Source organism: Mustela lutreola, chromosome 2 (genome assembly GCF_030435805.1).
Source record: "Mustela lutreola isolate mMusLut2 chromosome 2, mMusLut2.pri, whole genome shotgun sequence".
In the NCBI taxonomy this organism is placed as follows: domain Eukaryota; kingdom Metazoa; phylum Chordata; class Mammalia; order Carnivora; family Mustelidae; genus Mustela; species Mustela lutreola.
Genome location: NC_081291.1, coordinates 103,949,716 through 103,971,545, shown reverse-complemented (window position 1 = coordinate 103,971,545; position 21,830 = coordinate 103,949,716). Strand labels below are relative to the sequence as shown.

The window sequence follows — 21,830 nt, the reverse complement described above, 5'->3', positions numbered from 1 at the left end:
TTTATGGTTTCAGTCTCACATTTAGGTCTTTAATCCACTTTGAGTCTATTTTTGTGTATGGTGAAAGAAAGATATCTGGTTTCACTCTTTTGCATGTAGCTGTCCAGTTGTCCCAACACCATTTGTTGAACTATCTTTTTCCCATTGTGTATTCATTCTTCCTTTGTCAAAGATTAATTGACCATATAATTATGAGTTTATTTCTGGGTTTTCTATTCTATTCCATTGATTTCTGTGTATTTTACAGTACCATACTGTTTTAATTAGAGTCACTTCTTAATATAACTTTAAGTCGGGAATTGTGACTAATTAAATTCCACATGAGTCACAATTCCAGACTTAAAGCTGTATTAAAAAGTGACTTTGTTAAATGGTTTTCCTGCATCTTTTGAAGTAATCATATGGTTTTTTATTCTTTTTCTTATTGATCAGACATATGACATTGATTGATTTGTGAATATTGAGCCACCCTTGCATCCGAGAAATAAATCCCTCCTGATTGTGGGGTGTGATTTTTTTAAATGTATTGTTGAATTGCTAGTATTTTGTTGAGGATTTTAGCATGTATGTTCATGAGAGATATTGGCCTATACCTCTCTTTTTTTGTGGTGTCTTTATTTGGTTTTGGTATCAGGGTGATACTGACTTCACAGAATGAATTTGAAAGCTTTCCTTTCTCTTTTGTTTTTTGGAATAGTTTGAGAAGAATACATATTAATTCCTCTTTAAATGTTTGGTAGAATTTGCCCCATCTGGTCCTGGACTTTGTTGGGAGTTTTTAAACTACTGATTCAATTTCATTGCCTGTAATTGGTCTATTCAAATTTTCTATTTCTTCCTGCTTTAGTTTTGGTAGGATATATGTTTCTAGAAATTTATCCATTTCTTCTAAGTTGTGTAGTTTGTTGGCATATAGGTTTCATAACATTCTGTTATAATTGTTTGTATTTCTGTGGAATTTGTTGTTTGAAAATAACTTCTCGCACCATGGACTACAGAGTGGATGTTGTGTTAGCAGCCATGAAAACAACATTAACCTTATTGTACCTCTTCCATCAGATCTTTTTTTTCTGAGCAGTAGGTCTCAATAGTGGGCTTAAAATATTCAGTAAACCATGTAGTAAACAGATGTGCTGTCATCCAGGCTTTGTTGTTCCATTTTTTGAGCACAGGCAGAGTAGTAGATTTAGCATAATTTTTGAAGGCCCTAGAATTTTCAGAATGGTAAATGAACATTGGCTTCAACTTCAAGTCACTCACTGCATTAGTCCCTATCAACAGAGCATATCCTTTGAGGTTTCAAAGCTGGCATTGACTTTTCCTTTCTAGCTATGACAGTCACAGATGGCATCTTCTTCCACAGAAAGTTGTTTTGTTTATATTGAAAATCTGTTGTTTAGTGTGGACACTGTCATAGATTATGTGAGCTAGATCTTCTGGAGAACTCGCTGCAGCTTCTCCATCAGCGCCTTCTGCGTCCCCTTGCACTTTCATGTTACGGAGATGGCTTCCTTCCTTAACCCTCATGAACCCACCTCTGCTAGCTTCCAACATTTCTTCTGCAGCTTCCTCACCTCTCTCAGCCTTCCTAGAATTGAAGAGAGTTAGGGCACTCCTCTGGATTAGGCTTTGGCTTAAGGAAATACTATGGTTGTTTTGATTTTTCCATACCACTCATACTTTCTTCTCATTGGCAATAAGGTTGTTTTACTTTCTTATCATTTGAGTATTCACTGGAATAGCGCTTTAAATTTCCTTCAAGAAGTTTTCCTTTATATTCATAATTTGGCTAACTGCTTGATATAAGAGGCCTAGCTTTTGGCCTGTCTCAGCTTTTGACATGCCTTCCTCATGAAGCTTAATCATTTCTACCTTTTGGTTTAAAGTGAGAGACATTGTGACTGTTCCTTTCACTTGGACACTTAGAGGCCGTAGTTGGATTATCAGCTGACCTCATTTATATTGTGACTCAGGGAATAGGGAGACCTGAAGAGAAGGAAATAAGCAGGTGAATCGCTGGTCAATGGAACAGTCAGAATATGCACAACATTTATCAATTAAGTTTGCTGTCTTACATGGGTGTGGTTTGTGGCACCTTTTTAAACAATTACAATAGTGACATCAAAGATCACTGACCACAGATCTCTATAACAAATATAATAAGTTTGAAATATTGTGAGTTACCAAATGGGACACAGAGATGTAAGTGAGCAAATGCTGTTGAGAAGACAGTGTCCTCATATTTTCTCAATGCAGAGTGGTTACAAACCTTTAATTTGTAAAAAAGGCAGTATGTGTGAAAAGGCAGTAAAATGAGGTATGCTTGCAATGCACATTTTATAACTATTGGGTATAAAGTTCTACATATGTCTGTTAGATCAAGATTGTTGCTCATGGTAACAAACGTGAGAGCTTTTATGCAAATAATTGTAGGATTGAATTAAATTTTGTAGAATTCTGATTCTGAGCTGCTGTATTTGCTGGACCCTTTTCCTAAGGCCAATGGTGGGAATATCTTCTATATTTTTATCTCATTCCTTTTATCATTTTATAGTGATTCTCTTGTCTAATTACATTAAAGTCAATTTTGTCTGACATTAATTTTACTATTCCAGCTCTCTTATGGTTAATTTTTGCCTGACGTATTTTCTTATTTTTTCCATTCATTTCTTTCAACTTCTTTGCGTGTTAGATTCATCTTGTAAAAGCATATAACTGTTACATCAGTGAGTGTATGTATCTTTTAACTAATGAATTTGGTCCAGTTACATTTATTGTTATTTCTGATACAGTTAGAGTTGGAGTGAAATGAGTGCACAGGAAAGGAGAAATTATTGATGGCCATTATGGGACACAATCTGACACCACAGTGTACTGAAGATGCCTAATAAATGTCAGCTCTCTTTTCCAACTCCTTCCTTCAATCTTTGCCTAATGGATGTTTGGAGCATTATTTTAATTTTTTCTGGGTAGCTCTTTGAGTGCAAATGCTGTGTCTTTCTGATGATACTCTTAGTCCCCCCTAATCCCCAGCATTTTGACCATGCATGTGGTGCATTTAAGAACTGGGGGATTGCAGAGGGTTAAAGAGAGAGTGGGTGGAAAGGAAATTGTGGCAGGAGGTGTTGATGACTCACCGAAAACATTTAAATGGAAAGGAAGTCTAGAAATAGGGTGGTAGCTGGAAAGAGCAGTAGGTCTAATTGTGGGTCTTTTTCAAGAAAGGATGTCTGGAGGCAGAGAGAAGGGAACTGACAGAATGTCAATGGTTGAAGATATTCATGGGCTCAAGACTAATCTATCACTTAGCCTTTTAGAGCAAGTACCAGGGAGAGAGAAATGTATGAAAAGAAATGTTTTTACATGGTGTACTATAGAAATATATATCTCTACTAAATTACTAGCATATAAGCAGAATGATTTTTAAAAAGTAGATTAATCTCATACTACTTTACCTGACTCTTAATGAACAGCAGTTAAGACAACTGGATTTTTTCCCCTACTCTGTCTTAGCATTAGAAAGAAGTTTCAGTGTCATTGAGTCCATTTTACCATCTAAGGTAGACTTTACAGCATTCCTGACAGAAAGCTGTCTAGGACATTTGGAACACTTGTGGTTTTAGAATCTCACCATCTCAAATGGGAAGCATCTGCCATTGGCCAGAGGTCTGATGATAATGAAGCTCTTCCTTTATTCAGTAGGTATTTGCATAAATGTAACCAGCTCTTTCTGGAAAAACTATAAGCTAAATCTCATTCCATTACACGTTAAAGACTCTACATATATCTGTCCCTTCACACTCACCTTTTTTTTTTTTTTAAGATTTTATTTACTTATTTGACAGAGATCACAAGTAGGCAGAGAGGCAGGCAAAGGGAGAGGGGGAAACAGGCTCCCCACTGGGCAGAGAGCCCAATGTGGGGCTCGATCCCAGAACCCTGAGATCATGACCTGAGCTGAAGGCAGAGGCTTAACCCACTGAGCCACCCAGGTGCCCCTGTTACCACTATTTTTAAACAATTACCTTTTTTGAGCAATTCAGAAACATTTTAAATGTCTTTTATTTTTACCCTTATTTTATTTTTTAAAAATAAAATTTTTATTTTGCTTATGCTTACTAAAAGCCAAATAAGTTCATGATATTTCTGTTCCAAAATTTTCTAGGAAAAAAAGGAGAATAATGGTTGACTTTGTCTCATACCTCATGAAGTTTTGGAGAGTAGCCTAAGCATAATGATTAAGAACAAGTAAATTGAATAGATGTAAATAAAATAGGGTTGTAGGTAAACTTTTAAAAAAGTTTTTATTTAAATTTCAGTTAGTTAACATACAGTGTAATGTTAGTTCCAGGTGTACAATATAGTGATTCAACACTTCCATACAGCACCCAGGGCTTATCACAAATGCACTCCTTAACCCCTACCACCTATTTCACCTATTCCCCCACCTGCCTCCCCTCTGGTAACCATTAGTTTGTTCTCTATAGTTAAGAGTCTGTTTCTTGAAATATCTTTTATATTTACCTTTTTAAAAATCATTTCTAGAGATCTTAGTTTATCTAGATCCTAGTTCAGTTCAGTGTATTCATTCTTCTTTAAGAGTTTCTTTTAATAGTTTTTTTTTTTTTTTTTGTAGTGCAAGTCTGCTAATAATGAATTCTCTCAAGCTCATTTATTTTTAAACATTGCAGTTTCTCCTTCATCTTTGAGAGATAGTTTCATGGATGTAACATTCTGGGTTGACAGTTTTCTTCTTTCAGTACTTTTTTTTTTTAAGAATTTATTTATTTATTTGACTGAGAGACACAGAGAGAGCATAAGCAGGGGGAGGGACAGAGGGCAAAGGAGAAGCAGACCCCATGCTGAGCAGGGAGTCTGATGTGGGGCTCCATCCCAGGACCCTGGGATCATGACCTGAGCCGAAGGCAGATGCTTAACCAACTGAGCCATCAAGGCGTCCCTCTTTCAGTATCTTTAAGATGCTATTTTATTATTTTCTGGTTGCATCATTTCAGATGAGAAATGTGCTTTTAATATTAGTCTTTCTTACCATGCTTGTAGTGTTTCCCCTCTCCGTCTGACTACATTTGAGATTTTCTTTTTGTCTTTAATTTCAATAATTTGAATATGATGTGTCTAGGTGTATTTTATTGTTTTTGTTTGTTTTGTATTTATACTGATTGGAATCTCTGAGCTTACTGTATCTGTGATATGATATATTTTATTATTTGGGGGGCAATTATTGACCATCGTCTATTTCTTCTCTTACTAGGATACCAATTACACATATGTTAGACCATTTCATAGTATCCTGTGGCTTTTAGATGGTTTGTCTCTCCTCCCCCACCCCACCCCAACACACACTCTTTTCTTTGTGTACCATTTTGGATCATTTCTGTTGACCTATCTTCAGGATCACTGATTTTGTTTCTTCAGTTGTGTTAAGCCTGACAATGAGCCTATTGAGTTGTTATTCATCTGCAGGAACAGAAAGGAGATTGGTTACTACCTAGGGCTTAGGGGATTATGGTTTGATGAAAATGTTCTAAAGTGCACTGAGGTGTGGCTGCACAACTCTGTGACCATACTAAGAAGCCATTGAATCATACACTTTATTTAAAAATTTAAAAAATTTTAAATGATGGAGAGAGAGTGAGAGAACATAAACAGGGGGAGTAGCAGAGGGAGAGGGAGAAGCAGGCTCCCCACTGAGCAGGGAAGCCGATGTGGGGCTCGATCCCACGTCCCTGGGATCATGACCTGAGCCGAAGGAAGATGCTTAACAGCTGAGCCACCCAGGCACCCCAGTATGTGGATTTTTAATAAAAATACACCTAGCATATTTGGAAAAGAATTTGAACTTTATGCATCCTCTCAGGTAAGAGAAGAATTCGGTTCCTATTTGTTTGCTTAACAGTTTAAGTTAGATCTAACCCAAATGTCACTGAATCTTAGACTTGAAGTGGGCGAATTATATGGTATGTGAATTATATCTCAGTAAAGCTGTTCTTAAAAAGAAATCATGTTTATGTTTAAAGGCTACATTGATAAAAATCAGAAGGGAATCAAGAGAAACAAGACATCTTACTGATGGTGAAAGAACAAAAAGTAATTCTGAAGGAAATGTTACCATAACTAGTAGAAGGATAGAGATTATATTATTTTATTCTGTGTTCTAGATCTCATCCTAAGTGTTAAGAACTGACTCTATAGATTCTTGTCTAGTTCCTATCTTTATCCTTTTATGCATTTTGTTAACTCCTATAGATAAAATGTGATTTATGGTTATTGGTCTTATAGATAAAAATGTTCCAAGTCTTCTTATCACTTTGGGTTCTCTCCAGGGTTCAACTTCCCCTCCACTGTGTACTCTAGGATGCCTAATCCACTAGGTGTTGCTGTTATCTGGCAGTGTCACTCTTGGACTTTAGTGACCTAAGAGTTTGCACATCACCTCCTTCTGTTATAAAACTTGGGGGAAGTTCTCCAAGCTGAGAATTTCAGGACAGTTTCCCTGTGTGTGTGTTGGGGGGCGGGGAGCGGGTTTCACCAAGAAATCCACAAGAATCCCATGATGTCCTAGCAGGTGGTCCTTCTCTGCAGTGAACACATGTGTGCCCAGGGACATTGTATGTTTCCAGGATCTCAGAATTCTTCTCAATGGTTCTTATTTATCAAAAAAAAAAAAAAAATTAAATAAAAAAAGCAAAGTCTAGAATAGTGTGTATAATATGCTGTTACTTGTATTTAAAAAAAAGTAGAGATAAAAATGTGTGTCTATTGGGGCACCTGGTGGCTCAGGTAGTTGAGCATCTGACTCTTGGTTTTGGCTCAGGTCATGATGTCAGGGCTGTGAGGTCCAGCCCAGGATTGTCACAGCCTACTTAAGATTCTCTCTTTCCTATTCCCTCTGCCCCTTCCCCTGATACTTGGATTGGCCCTGCCTAATTTACTCTTTTCCCTCATTTCTCCTCACTTAGATCTTCCCTCTTCATGCCTTCCATATCTAGTCATTTGCCGGTAACAAACATGTTCCAACATGCCCCTCCTTCTCAGAGTGTCATAGAAATGCTACACAGGGATGAAGTAGCATTTCTAACCTATCTCTCATGACTGATTGGCATTTTTAGTCCCGAACTTTCTAGACCAGAGGTTCTCAGACTTGAGCCTGCATCAGATTCACCTGGAGAGCTCACTAAAACATTGCTTCCGGGTCCCACCCTCAGAGTTTTGGACTCACAAGTCTGGGGTGTTTTGTTCCCAGGTGAGTTGAGTTGGAGACACATTTCGAGAACCAGTGCTCTGGACTAAAATAGTTTCTCCTGTGACGTGTTGTCCAATTTTGGTGTCTCTGCTGTGTCCTCATTTAGACATAGGAAAAAAAAAAAAAAAACAGGAGAGGTTTGGCTTTTTCCACAGGCATGCCTCTTGCTCACCAGTGTCCAGCTGTCTGTCTAGCCAGTAGTGCCTGTCAGGCTCTAGCCCCTTTGTAGGATGATATGCGGGTCACCACCAGGAGGACTGAGTATCATAAACCTGCATCCCCTTCATCTGGACTCACCAGAGCAGACATCCCTGCTGCCATTGCTGTCAGCCCCCTGTGAAGACTTAATCCGTGTTTAAGAGTGGGTTTTACAAGAGTCATGCTAATTTCTGATTCACCTCCCAGGGCTTCTCAACAGAGGCATTATTAGCATTTTAGATGAGACCATTCTTTATAATGAGAACTGTTTCATGTGGGATACTCGGCATCTTTCCCCCCTTTCCCTGTCCTTGGTCATTGTGGCAATCAGCAATCCCACCACACATCCCAGTGCCCCCCTCCTGCAGCCGTCCCCTTTCCAGTTTCCCTGCAGAGTGGGATGAGAGCAGCACAGCTTTCCCCTGAAAAACACCATGTCTTGTGTTGTGATCAGACCCCTTACCAAGCCACATTGTCTTAGCAACCTGCGAAAATCCTCAGTCATGTTTTAATAGTTCCCTTGCTTTTATTAAATGTTGATATTAAAAAGTGACTGAATCATGAGTATTTCTTTCTGAAAACCCTATGGGTGGAATTGCCCATCATGATGTTCAGTCCCTTCTCTGTAGAGAAACACACCAGAGGGCCTCTGTTTCCTGATGAAGTGGCTTTGCCTCCTTGTCTGCCAAGGAGAATTCTGTGACCCATTCTGTTTCCTTCTTCTTCTCTTTTTTTTTTTTTTTTTTTTGTCATGAGGGTCAGACATAGATATAATGCTTGATAGGATTGAAAATTTAGCACAGAAAACCATTTTGCATATATTATCAGCTTGTATACAGTTTTAACTTTTAAATAATCAGCAGCTTAATTTTGCATTTTCTGGTGAGTGACTTCAGTTCCCTTTAGAAGCCGTGCTTGGTACAAGTTGAGCAATGAAGGATTATAGGCGTGAGTGGCCCAGTCAGCCCAGTGAGCATCATACGGTGGAGCAGCTGGGCTCATGGGGACACGGGGCGGGTCGTGGGCCAGAGGCACAGGAGGAGCAGCAGGCGAGGGGGCCCTCTCTTGCTGGCAGCAACTGAGAAGATCACTGGGGAGAACCAGGTGCCTGGTGTGCTCAAGCGGGAAGGGGAGTAAGGGTCAGGGAACAAAGAGCCACAGGTATCCCTGAGTGCTCACCAAGGTGGAAGGGTCATTGCAGCAGAGGGATGGAGCTTGCTGGGTCTAGAAAAGTTCTGCCTGGACTGACTGGCTTAGCCCACAAGAGGAGCAGAAACCATTACTTATAGGAACACTGTCCTGATTTGGCTCCCTCTTGGTTCTGTGGCCAGAGAGATCTCCAGGAGCAACTGGGTGCAGACGGGGCTCCACCCCTTCCCACCACTCCTCTGAGGGCCCAGTTACTCCCATTTCGTCTTCGGAGTATGCCTCCAAGTGTCTGGGGACCACCACGCTGGACTGAGGGTGCCCGCCCTCTAGATCTCCTGTGTAAGGAAGTGATGTGTCGGGACTTTTCAGTCTAGAAGTCTCTCTATTGACATTCCATGGTGAGAGGTTGATTCCCTTTGGGTTTACAAAGTATGCTTTACAAATCGGTACACCTTCTGGGAAGGTAGCAAATAATTAGAATAGATTTACCAGTTGAGGTATTTGAGGGGTGCTGCTGGAGGGAAACAGAAGTTTCTGAAGGGAGGAGATGGGGTGAAGTTTAGGAACCTTTGCAGGTTGAGGGGTGGGCCCTGTGGGTTGCCTGAGTGTGGGTTCTGGGGGAGAAGGGTGAGCCCTGGGCGGTATGGGAGAGTCGGAGTCACTCATTTCTGAGAACAGTCCTTTCCGAGGTTTGGGTACTTTCTCCCTGTTCTGTTAGCTCCTCCTTACCCTGGCTCTGTCCCCAGAGCCCAGCCCCTGATTGCCCAGGTGCCAGCTCCCTCTCACCTTCTCACTTTTTCTCTCTCACTTTTCTCTCTCAAGAGAGCCCAACAGCTCTGTGGCCTTGGCCCTCCTCCTTCACCCCTGCCAGGGCCTCTCCCTTGACCCTGTGACCTCACCACAGTCCCACTCTCAGATCTTCGGCATCTGCCCTGTGTGGAGGAAGGAAGCAGCTAGTTCTTGTTCTCCTGGTAACTATTATTCCTGAGCCCTAAACCCACAACCCCCCACACGTAGTAATAAAATCACCTGTGGTCCTTGGGACGTTTCCACCTTCCCACACAGCCTGAGTGATGCGCTCCCGCCAGCCGCTCCTGCTCCCTTGTGCATGTCTGCCCCTGACTCGGCTTTCCTTTCCTCCCTCCCACCAGGCACTGGCCAAGAGGCTCCCAGGTGGCCACCCCTGCTGCAGTCCTGAGCAACCTCAGGAGCTTCCTGGTCAGGGGCTCCCCAAGCCCACAGGGAGGCGCACCTGCAGGACATCCTGCCTTGTGCTCCCAGTCCAGTTGCCACAACAAATAGCAGAGGAGACGTTGGTGAGTAAGCAGGATTAAAACTGTGCTGTCGACCGTTCCTCCTCAGCCCACCCTGAGGAGATGGCGGGAGGGGTGGCCAGGAGAGACCAGTGTCCACAAGGTGAGATGACACCTGGCCAGGTGCCCAAACAGGTGGGAGTGAGATCAGCATGCTTTAGCGTTATCTGTTGACCTTGGCTTCGCTGGTCAGAATTCTAGAACTGGCGAAGGTGGTGGGAACTGTCACTGAGCCAGCTAGGAAATAAGATAAAGTGTCTTGCTGGGTGCCCTGGCCTCTGCCAGAAACTGTTCACCCTGCCAAACTGGTCCTCCATCCTTCCAGACTGTCCCAGAACTTCTTTCTCCTGCTGCCCTAGGAGGCTGCTCTGGTTAACTGCATTTGGTTTTGGTTTTCCTTTTGAGTCTCTGGTTCCATGAAAGCAGCCATTGCTGGGGTGGGAGCACAGGTCTAATTCTGTGTTAACTGTGAGACCGAGTTATTCCAGGTCCTGGTCAAGAGCCCCCATTGGCCTTCCACAAACGTGATCATCAGCACTCTTGGGTGAGAAATCCCACTGAGAGTAAGCATAGAGTGAGTCTGCATCACAAAGACAGTGCCTTCTGTGGGTGGCTATAGAGAAGTCAATATTCTCAATAATATTTCAAAAGTCTGGGTGGTCCTTTGGGATTTCCTGAGTGAAATTTGGGGGTGGGGATCCATTGTTTTCTGTACCTTTCGCTAGTGAGCACGATGGGTTTCCTTCTGCTGCCCTCTACCCTCCCCTTAGGATCTCATGCTTATGGCACTGTGGGGGTCCTTGGCCCCCATCAGCCTGGGAGCAGTCTGTCTACTCTCACTGTGAAGGAGGCTGATGGAGCCCCAACCAGTTCAGTGAAGCTGAGAAAGTGAGAAGGAGGAAGGCGAATTGAGGAGGTCGTGCAAAGAAGCATAGCCTATGATCTTACAACACTGATTGTTTCCCCCATGGTTTTAAGGCTGCTTTGAAGCATGGCGCCATCACTAAAGTAGGAGAATACCTTCTTAGCTACTTTAGCAACAAAACTAAGTGCGTGGGTTCTGTCCTTCTGTGGGGGGGAAAAAAAAAGATCCTGTAATTTTAAAAGAATTTGTAAAAAGTGACTATCAGTTTGGACTTCAAAGTGGCAGATAAAGGGGAAGGCAGTATCCTACTACCACCGCCTGAAAGAAGATTCAGAACATGTGGCTGGGGTGGGGGGTAATATGTTAGGATTCAGGGGAGTCTGGATCAAAGTGAACCCTGTGTATGCATGAGCCTGGCTCCCTCAAGAGGCAAAGCCTTAAGGCGCTCTGATATGGCGCAGCAGCAGAAGCGGAAGATCAAAGGATGTAAAAATTAATGCAAGTCCCTTTATTTTCAAGGCAGTGTTGCCTTGGCTAAAATCAGGATGAAGGCCAAGTGGCTGGTGCTGAGGAGTGGGCTATGCAAGGAGCCCTTTCGTGGAGTTTCCAATTTTATGCACATGACAGAGAAATTTGCAAGGAGAAAAAGAAGACAGTCCAAGTTGCATTGTAAAACCTAGAGCAAACAGGACTGCAGGAATCAGCCAGCACGCCCTTCGCTGCACTGATGCGGAAAGGGGGCCTCGAGCAGAGCTGTGGAGACACCCCTGGTCAGTGCAGTGAGGCTGGGGCTCTGTGAATCCCTGAAAGTCTAGGCTCATGGGCCGCTCATTCCAGCCTCTTTAGCAAGATACAAACGTTACTTGATAGGTTCTCAAAAGGGCAAGTAATCGTTAGTTATGTCCGTACATTTTTTTTTTTCAGAGATGTCTGTGGAATTATCTCTTTTCTGAATTCCATGCCCTTAATGAAGATGCTCTTTCTGCTTTTGGCAAAATTACTTTGAACCCTGATGCTATATCACATCATATTACACATATAGAGGCTACATTGTGACTCTTCTAACGAAAGCACATGTATTTTAGAAAGTTTTATGGTGCTTGATATATAACTTGTAATTAAGTATTGGATTTGATCATATTTCTTTAAAAGTTGGGCATCAGGGAATTGATTCATATTATAACCATCCCTTATACCATTGTTTCTATGAGAAATTTGGTCCCCTTCCCAAGAAAAGTACATAATCCATGTCAATGTGGTGAACACTGATGTAATTAATGTATCAGACATGACATTTGTTCATTTATCAGAGAGTCCTTGAGTGATAAGGGAGGCAAAGTCATTGTTCTGGGGTAGCTTTCTTTCTAGTGAGAGAGGGAAGACAATAATGTCTGGCATTGATTTTTATTTTTCTAATTTTTAAAAAAGATTTTATTTATTTATTTGAGAGAGAGAGCGGGGAGTGGTTGCGCAGAAGGCGAGGGAGAAGTAGGCTCATTGCTGGCAGGGAGCCCCACGCGGGACTCCGTCTCAGGACTCTAGGATCATGACCTGAGCTGAAGGCAGATGCTTAACCAGCTGAGCCACCCATACACCCCTCTCTGGAATTGATTTTGAAGTGCAATGAAGAAAAGTAATGCAGGGTAAAGGGATGGAGGGATTAGGGCAGAGGGTTATTTTACATAGGATCACCAAGTAGTCAGGAGGGTCTCTTTGTGGAGGTGAGATGGAGCAGAGGACAGAATGAAGTAAGAGAGTGAATTTCCAGATTTGGAGGAAGAACACTATTCAGGGCAGAGAAATTGGCCATTGTTAAGGTCTCACAGCAGGTATGGACTTGATGTGGTTGGAGGAACAGCAGGCAGGCCAGCCAGCTCTGGAGAGGAGGGTGAGACACAGCATGACAGCAGGTGAGTTTGGAGCAATAGGCAGGCCTGGGTCAGGTAGGGCCTTACAGGCTGTGGTAGGGAGTTTGGATTTTAGTCCGTGGGTAATGGGTGGTCACTGGAGGGCGCTGTGTGGTGGAGTGTCCTGATCTAGCTGCTGAATGGAGAACTGACTATGGGGAAGCAGTGCGGCAATAGGCATGTAGTTGGTCTGCTGTAGGGGTCGAAGGATATGGTGCTGGTGGCTTGGATGGCTGGTGGCACGGGGTGACGAGCCATGATCAGAATGAAGGTAGAACTGGTGGAAGTTGCTGATGGATTGAATGGAGAGAGAGGGAGGGTGTAAGATGGCTCTTGGGCCTGAGGGTTCAGGTGGCTGATGAAGCCTTTGGTCTGGGGTTGGGGGGTATGCTGCAGGAGGAGCACATTTGGCTGGAGAACGTTGAGAGATCTTGTTACATCTTCTAAACCAGTGGGATGTAGAGTAGACATTTGGATATAAAATTCTGAAGGTTGGCAGGGAGGTTAGGATAGGAGATATGTTTGGGAATCTCTGGCCTCTCAAGACATATAAAACCATGGAACTTGAGTTGAACCCTGAGGAATGAGCAGGCCCATCACTTAGAGACCAGGAAGAGAGGGTAGGAGGAAAGAGAAGAGAGCACATCCCCTCTCCCCATCCAGAGAGAAGAGAGTCTCTCCAGATGGAGAGGTGACTGACTGTGCTGGTACAGCTGAGAGCATTAAGTGCATTGTCAGTTTGGAAGTAGTGTCCTCTGGATGACTGCCTGGGTTCTTATGTGCCTGTGAGCCTTTTCTTCTCCCCATTAGACTGGGAACTCACCAAAGCCAGAGGTTAGTTCAGTGTTCTCCTACTTGCACTTGGAGCCACTTAAAGCTGTGGCTGAACCATCTAGTGAGGGACATTTCCTTGTAGAAGCTGCTTGTGAAGTTGTCCATCCCTGGGGCAGGCACATGAGCTTTCTGGCTATCAGGAGCCTGGGACATAGCAAAACCAGAGGACCCATAGGATCATAGAAAAGTATAGGAATAGTTTGTGGTTGGGGCACAGAGCTTTAAAGAGATGGGAGGCCATCTTGAGGAGACGGGCCCAGAAGTTGAGAGCCCTCAACAACATAAAGGAGACCCTGCTTGTGAGTTGAGGGGAGATCCTTGGCCCTGCAGAATTTAAACTGGTAATAAGCCTGCAAGTCAAGGGTCTATCCCCTGGAACTATCCTGGAAACCTAATTACTCAGTTTTTCCAGGCGATCCTGATCATGGGGCCCGATAAAGTCCAAGTGTGCTGCTAAAATTATGTTAAGATTAAAGCTCCTTTTATTCATTCAATAGCCATTAAAACCATCACAGATGAATTATTTTTCAAAAGAAAGAAAACTATGCCACAGTTCTGCAACTAATGTATGACCAGATGTGGACATCTTGGGACACCCTGTCATGCTTAAAAATACTGTAAGGAATCTTTAGACAGTAATTTAAAAAGAAGAATAAGGGAAAAGCATTATAATTCAAGAGATTTATTGGTTTATTTTAGAAAAGAATACTAAGTTATACCTTAATATCAGATTCTGAGACCTATGTATACCCAGTTTTGTAGTGGAGAGGGACAATGTAATTACGAAATGCAAGAAAGTACCCAAGGGAGAAACGTGTAAAAATCACCAATAGCTTATGGGGCGCCTAGGTGATACAGTCCATTAAGCATCCGATTCCTGGTTTTGGCTCAAGTCATAATCTCAGGGTTGTGAGATCGAGCCCTACCTTGGGCTCCACACTCAGTACGGAGTCTGCTTGGGATTCTCTCTCCCTCTCCCTACCCCCACTCTCAAGTAAATAAATCTTTAAAAAAAAAAGATCACTGGTCGCTTAGCTGAATAGTGAAAAGCTGTCTACAAGCTAGAAAGCTCATGAATCCTTGATGTGAACAAGTGGTATGGGGAGCAGGGGGTAGAGATCACATCCCATGGTGTATGAGGAAGCTTTGGAACCACTGACAGCTTCCATATCTACTGGCCTTCCACTAAGTTGCCTGGGGTGAGTTGACATGGTATTTCATAATGTTATCCCCAACTGTGTTCTTTTTTGAGTGCCTGAGGTGAGTCTGGAACACACTGACAGTAGTATCTACCCTTCCTTGCCCCGTTCATCCAGCTGCCTGCCTAGACCTCAGCTTGCTCTCATAGCAACTACAGCAGCTCTAGGCCAGATTTTCCAGAATGAGATCAATGGTGTTCTTAGCTCTTCTTCTGAACTACGCCAGCTGGCATCCTCCTGACCTTCAGCTGTGCCATGGCCCTCAGGCCAAGCATCCCCACCTTTTGTGGGGTGAGGTGGTTACTATGAGAGGCCCACTGAGTGTTCTCAGTGAAGGGTGAGGCAAGAGTGACAAGCATCCCAGGTTGCTTTCTTCAGTGCTTGGGGTCACGCCGGGGGAGTCCTGGTGAAACTAGTGTGTGCCCTGAGGATATCAGAAGGGTTTGGAAACCATACCTGGTTGGAAGGGTGGAAGGATCATGTGTGTCCTTCTGTGGAAGGATAAAGGATAAATGGTGACTGTCTTCAAATATTTGTAGATATGTCTTATAGCAGACTCGAGTTTACTCTGTGTGACCCTCAGGGGCAGAATGGGGTCCAGTTAGGGGGAGGCATGTCACAGCTCAACCCACGATGGAATGGGCTGCTTGTGAGTGTGGGAAATTCTTCTTGCAGGATTTTCTGGAAGATTGCCTTTTGGGATGCCCTGGCTAGGATCTGTCAGTGGCCCCTGGTAGACACCTCCATTTCTATTCTCGACAGGAGCTAGGTGGTAGAGGAGGAGGTTAATGAGGTGTTCTAGGCCTTTCCTAAGAGAGCAGACCCTCCTGAACACAGTGACCCAAACTCCTTCCCTTGCCATCCCTCCCTGTCCCCTTTCTGAGAATTCTCCACTGTCAGACATGCCCAAAGGGGATTTGTACATGGAAATAGCATGTCCTGACTGGGGAATCTGGTCCACTCTCAGGGACTGAAGGAGTCTGACTCGGCTGCAGGCCTGCTCTGTCTCATGGAGAGACCCGCCCGGATCTTGGCTCAGTCCTGCCTCTAACTCTGCTGGTTTGATTCCATCCATCTCCCAGTCTGTAATCGCCAGCCTCCTGGTGTGACTAGGCCCTAGCAAGTGTCCACACCAGGCCTACTGTTGCCCAATTTGGGACAGAACAGTATTCCTATACTGGGTAGTAGGTTGAGTTAGAAGATCTCTGTGGTCTCTTAACTGCATCTGTGGCCCTGTGATTCACTGTTCCCTTGCCAATAGCCTGTGCTTTAAAAAGCAAGTGGGAACAAGTGTTTGGATCCAGTGCTGCTCCATAAGGAGCTGGGCTCTGATCCCGTGGTCACTCCCTCGTCTTGGGCAGCTCCAATCCTAAGTGGAACAGGTCTGGTCCACATGCAGGTCCAGGGAGGAATTTGGGAAGATGGGGAGGAGTGAGTGGTGGCAAGTAGTTTAATGGCATCTGTTCCACTCAGCCAGAAATGTCTTCATTTGGAAGCTGAAGACTTCCTCAGTATGGTCTCAATTAGCCTGTGTATGTCTTTAAAATAATTACATTTTCATCAAAGTGTTTTAGAGAGTGATGTTTAGCCCCGTGTAAAGGGCACAATCAGGTCTGATCCTGAAATAATGCCTCTGCTACCCCAGATGTCAGGAGGAACTAAAAATACACTCATAAATTGGAGGAATTCTTGGTTTATTGGACCCATCTCCTGTCTCTCTTATCCTCCCTCCAGAAAGTGAGAGGGCGAAGGAGTGAGCCAGAAATCTTTAATTATCCAGTCTGCTGACATTATTTTATCTGCAGCACTGATATTAAATCTCTACAGCATTCCATCTCAGTCCCAGAGTGAAGAGTAACCTCGGCAAACATGGGCCTTTGGCTTTCTGCTGGTTGTGGCCAATGCTCTGTTTTCTCCCCTAACCCTCCCTCGTTCAGACTTCTTAAATTCCAGAGCTTTCTGTGGCACCGGAAATGATCTGTCTGTGGAATGTCCATACTTTAGGAAAGTCCCTGAACTAGGTATCCGAGCTCTACTTCTCCCAACTCATCTCGGCCACTTGTGGTTAGGTTTTGGCATGTGTCCACCATTGGCGAGACCTGGGTTTGGCAGGAGCCTTTTCTCGTGTTTCTATTATTGACATAAATGAAATTTAATCAGTTCCTATCATTGACATCCATGGGGGAGGAAGAGCAAGTCTGGCTAGTTCTCTCCCCCCATTCTTTGTATATAAATTTAATTTTCTCTGTTATATCCTTAACTTTTCTGGACAGTGAGGTGCATCTTGGATTTCAGTTTGGTTCTCTGGACTGTGGCCTTTTCACCTGACTTAACGTCTAGACGATCATCTGGTTGACTTAACCCCCAAAGGAGGCCACCGTTTCTGCCACAGGTAGGTTGTGTTTCTGCAGGGCTTCTAGTGTGCCCAGTGCTGGCTGGGGCCTTGAGTCCTCACAGCATCTTGAGGCAAGTACCATCACCATCCTCTCTCGATTTCACAAGCAAGGACCCAAAGATGAAAGAATTTGCTGAAGGTCCAGCAGCAGAGCCGGAGTTAGAAGGCTGGCAGCTGGCTGATTTCACACCAGCTCTGGCCTGCCTGTGGGTCCCCTGCTGTGCATGCGGCCAGGATCCCCACTCACCCACCGGGAAGTGCTCCTATCTTTCTAAAGCCCTGTCCTCCGCAAATTTTTTGCGAGAACTTACTGTGCAGGAAGGACGCTCTATCATGGAGATACAGAGATACAAATGAGGTCACTCACCTTGGCCCATAGTGCTTGTGGTGAGCCCCCACAGAGTTCCCCTGATTAGAGCCAGTGTTGTAGCCAGACCAACCCTCAGCAGCTACCCAACGGAGAACTTAGAAAAGACAAGGTTTGTTACTTATATCTTAGAGGGTACACGGCATGCCTGGGGCCACAGAGCAAGGTCATGGGGGAGAGAGAGAGAGAGAGAGAGCTGGCTTGTGGCTTCCACTCTTCTTGGGGCCAAAGGTGGGGGCTTAAGGCTTCACAGGTTCACTCTTTATTGGTGCCTTTAAAACATAAGAGCAGGAATTCAAGTGTGGGAAGGGAGAAGCAAGCGGTCAAAGGGCCAGTTGTGTAAGTCAACCACAGCTCTCTAAAAAGGGAACCTCGTGGGCGGGGCGACTTGGCTCTTCATCTCATGCTGTAGCTGGCCATGCCTGTAGACATCCATCCGAGATGGATGTCTTTGAGGTGGATGCCTGGGCAATCAGAAGCTTAATGTCAGGCAGTTACTGTAGAGTCAGAAAAGCTGACTGTCCAGGTATTTTCGAGAAGGGTGCCTTCATTGTATTCACTGCCGTCTCCAGAGTTAGGACTCACACCAGGCTGGTAGTGAGCTCTCAGAAAAGTATGTGGTGAATGAACGGAACTGCCGATGAAACAAAGCCATGGACATTTTTACAAAGAAGTGAGAGAATATATTCGTGACCACAAAGTATGAAGGGCATGACCTGAGGATTGAAGGACCGTCTTTTAAACTATGCAGACTGAGTATGTGAAAAACCACATGCCCTCCTCGGTTTTGTATTTTGTCATAGATTTGTGGGGACTTGGTCTTGGATGGGTGCTCCTGAGCCTGTGTCCTAGGCCCTGCTGGCAAGGCCCCTGAGCAGTGGGGACTCTGAGATTAGAGCAGGATGTAGCTGCATGGGAAAGACTCCCCGTGGCTTTCCAGGGCTGCCCACTGGCAACATCATGTAGGGGAGGGCAGAAGGCCTGGATGGTTTGCTCGATCACCGCAGTTTTGAACTTCATGACTCCTTGGACTTGGATCCTCTACTGCCTTGCTCAACACTTGCCTTACTTCCCAAGCCTTGCCTAACTTGGTTGGGTGTCTAAGTGCCCATCCCTCCAAACTGTGCAGAAATCCCTGGGCCCGGCTCCTGCCCGAGCTTTGGCACCAGATCAAGGAGCTCAAGCTCAAACTGGAGCTGAGGAAGCAGAGAAGAATATTTGGGGGGCCATGAGTCAGCCCAGGGAGCAGACTGACATGAATCAGGAGGATCCAGATTCAAGAGCCATAAAAATCTCATGCACTTTGACTCAGTAATTGAAATTCTTGAAGTCTATCTTGGGGCAATAATCTCAAATGAAGGAAAAGTTATGTTCATGAAACTGTGACTTGTGATGTCATCTGTTTCAGTGAAATTGGAAGCAACCTAAATGGTAAACAACAGGGGCGTGATTGGGTAAATTATGGTTCATCCACTTGGCAGAGTACTGCACAGTCATTAAAAATGAGCCTCATAAAGAGTGTTCCATAACCAGGAAAAAGTCTGTGGCTTGGCCTGAAGAGAAGCACGAAAATGAAGGCAGTAATAACGCATAAATACGATTGTGTTTTGAAAGGCACCTACATAGGGAGCTCCTGGCTGCCTCAGTCGGTTAAGCATCTGCCTTCAGCTCAGGTTGTGATGCCAGGATCCTGGGATCGAGCCCCACATCGGGCTCTCTCTGCTTCTCCCTCTGCTCCTCCCCACTGTTCATGCTCTCTCTCATTCTCTTGCTCATGCGTCTGCGCTCTCTCTCAAATAAATAAATAAAATCTTCTTAAAAAAAGGTACCTACATAGAAATAGATTGGAAAAATGTTATTTGTGTCAGGAAAAAAGTCATCTGTAACCCTGTGCACAATCAGATCTTCAGCAGATGCTGCTTATGAACAAAGAAAAGCTTGGAATATGGGGCCCAGAGTGAGTTCAAAGTTCATGCAGAGAGTCAGCAATCAAGACCCTGTCTGGGAAGGAGGAAGGAGACCTATGAGAACATGTCCAGACATGACCCAGCATGTGACTAACATAACGGTTTCCTGGACTGAGGGCAGGTGAAGCATGGATAGGGTGAACATGGCCAGGGAAGACATCTGTGAAGACTTGTCTCACAGGTAGACTGGGAGGTCGTGGAAATACGAGAGGCATCCATCCATCCTGGTTCTTCTGGACCATCCCAGCATATTAATAACATCCCTTGTCATCATCAAAAGAGTCCTAATTTGGCTAATGTGTTACGTGATCACCCTAGGTGTTGAAAAGGAAGAAGTCCATTCTAGGTTGATGATAATTGCTCAGCTAGTCCCCTTGAGCACTGAAGAGTGAGGGAATTAAGATTCCCTGAAGCCTAGGTAGGCCCAGTCTGATGGACATTATGGGATGGGGATGGAAGAGGCACAAGAGCTTCTTTCGGCAGCATGTCACCTCATCGAAGACGGTCTCAGTCCAGAGGCGTTCCTGACAACGGAGGAGCCAGAGGGATGTAGCTCATTTTGTACATGAACAAACAGATAAATGCCTTAGGAATTGCCTCAGTGAGGAGGTGTCTAGACCTTGGTCCTGCTGTTTGGTGGAGGGATACAAGTGGTGAGTGTGGGGACAAGTTCTTTGACTCGGACTTCAGCAAGAAGTTACGGTTTAGCACCTGGATACTTTTCACTCTTCAGGTAAGACATAGGGAAAATGAAAAGCGTGGCCTCCCTTAAGAGAGAGAGACCTGGCTGTCTGTGCTTGACAGGAGCCTTCAGAGGTCCACCAAGAGAGGACGCCTGAGCAAGCAGGTGCTCATCTCAAAGCCCAGCTTCCCAGAATGGTCTGGTAGCCTTCTCATGGGGGAGAAAGTACAGTAACACTTTGAAGTCTTAAATGGAAACCAGTACAAACAGGATAGTTCTGGTGTTTTCCATGCCAGTGCGTTTTACCTATGCCCCAGGAAGTAGGCGCCTTCAATAGAGAAGTTCTGCTTTTCACTTGAGCCCAGAAACCAAGAGGGACAAGGCTACTAGACAAACGGAACCCAGCCCGGCGGAGCAGAGTGGATGGCAAGCGTTCTTCATCGTCATGTCCTGCATCTCCCCGCATCAGACCTGGGGCTCAGGGAAGTCCCAGGATCTGCTTTCTCCAAGAAAAGTGTCATCTTGGGTAATGCTAAAACCCCAAACTAAGAGCCAAAACTGATATTCTGCATTAAGCATTAGTGGTAAAAGCTCCAGATGACAGCATTTCACTAAATGTTATAAAACTGTTAGGAATGCAGCTTAGTAATCAGAAGTACATTGTTAACTTAATAGCTGTATTTGGTACAGATAAGCACATGGGGAGCTCTGCTTTGGGCCTAACCAGCCATGTCGAGCTGGTTGGCTGCTGTGCCCACTGGATAGAAGCTTACCTAAATTGCTCAGAAGAAAGTGTTGCCACAACTAGAATGGCCATTTGCAGTGATGGCAGACAGCTACTTCTCATCAGAGTCCTGTGCGATCTTGTTCCTAGGGAGGAGAGAACGTTTAACACCCAGTAGATGCTGGGGCTGTGTTCCCCTCTACGCTGATGCTGGGAACAAAGTGGTGCTTTTGTGTTGGCTGAGTGTCCCACACAGGGTGGAGAATTGTTGGGTTCGGGAGTCAAAACCATGGAGGGTTTTAGGGCCTGTGAACAGGCCAGTGCTCCACTACCTGTTTTGTTTCCAACCCCTTGTTCCTGGCCTCTGTGGTTCTATCGTTTTTTGCTAATATGGCCTCTCCAAGAGGACCCCAAGATCCTGGTCCTCGAGCTCTGTGCTCCCGCAGCTAGTCCTTGGCGGTGGCCCACTAATCTTCCTACTGCTTGCACTTCCTCCTTTGGCAGCTGATGGGGCCTCCTGTGGGGAAGGGCTTTTCCCCCTGCATGTGAGTGTCTCATTTCTGAGACAGGGTTGGGAGGGGCACAGGCTCTCTTCCCCCCTTGGAGATCCTGTTGAATTGACACCTCTGAGCAGAGGTTCCTCTCTCCAGAAGGGCAGTGACAGCTGGCTGTGTTCCCGCTGACACACTGCCAGTCCAAACCTGAGACCGAGGTTCAGAGAGGCCAAGGCTAAGCCAACACCAGCTCCAGACCCACAGGATGCCCCATCAACCTGCAGTGCTCAGGGACTGGAGACTGAGCCCTTCACCCAGAGAGTGGCTGCTTCAGTGGGGAAGGAGAGGCAGGGCAGGGGTGGGGAGGGCGTGAGGGAGGGAGATCGTGGGAGCAAATGGAGGCCACTAGCAGAGTGAGGGCAGAAGGAAGGGTGTCTCCTCACTCTTCCTGCAGCATTTCTGTCATCGTATG

At 44.9% G+C, this 21,830-nt stretch overlaps 1 protein-coding gene across 1 annotated transcript in view; it reads left to right on the top strand.

Moving 5' to 3' along the window:
• The window catches only part of MYLK (myosin light chain kinase), a 265,162-nt gene that overhangs the window by 53,008 nt on the left and 190,324 nt on the right, over positions 1–21,830 (top strand). Inside the window, exon 2 of the mRNA XM_059162872.1 lies at positions 9,763–9,927. The gene's annotated coding sequence lies outside the window, so the exon portion shown is untranslated. The remainder of the gene's footprint in view (positions 1–9,762; positions 9,928–21,830) is intronic.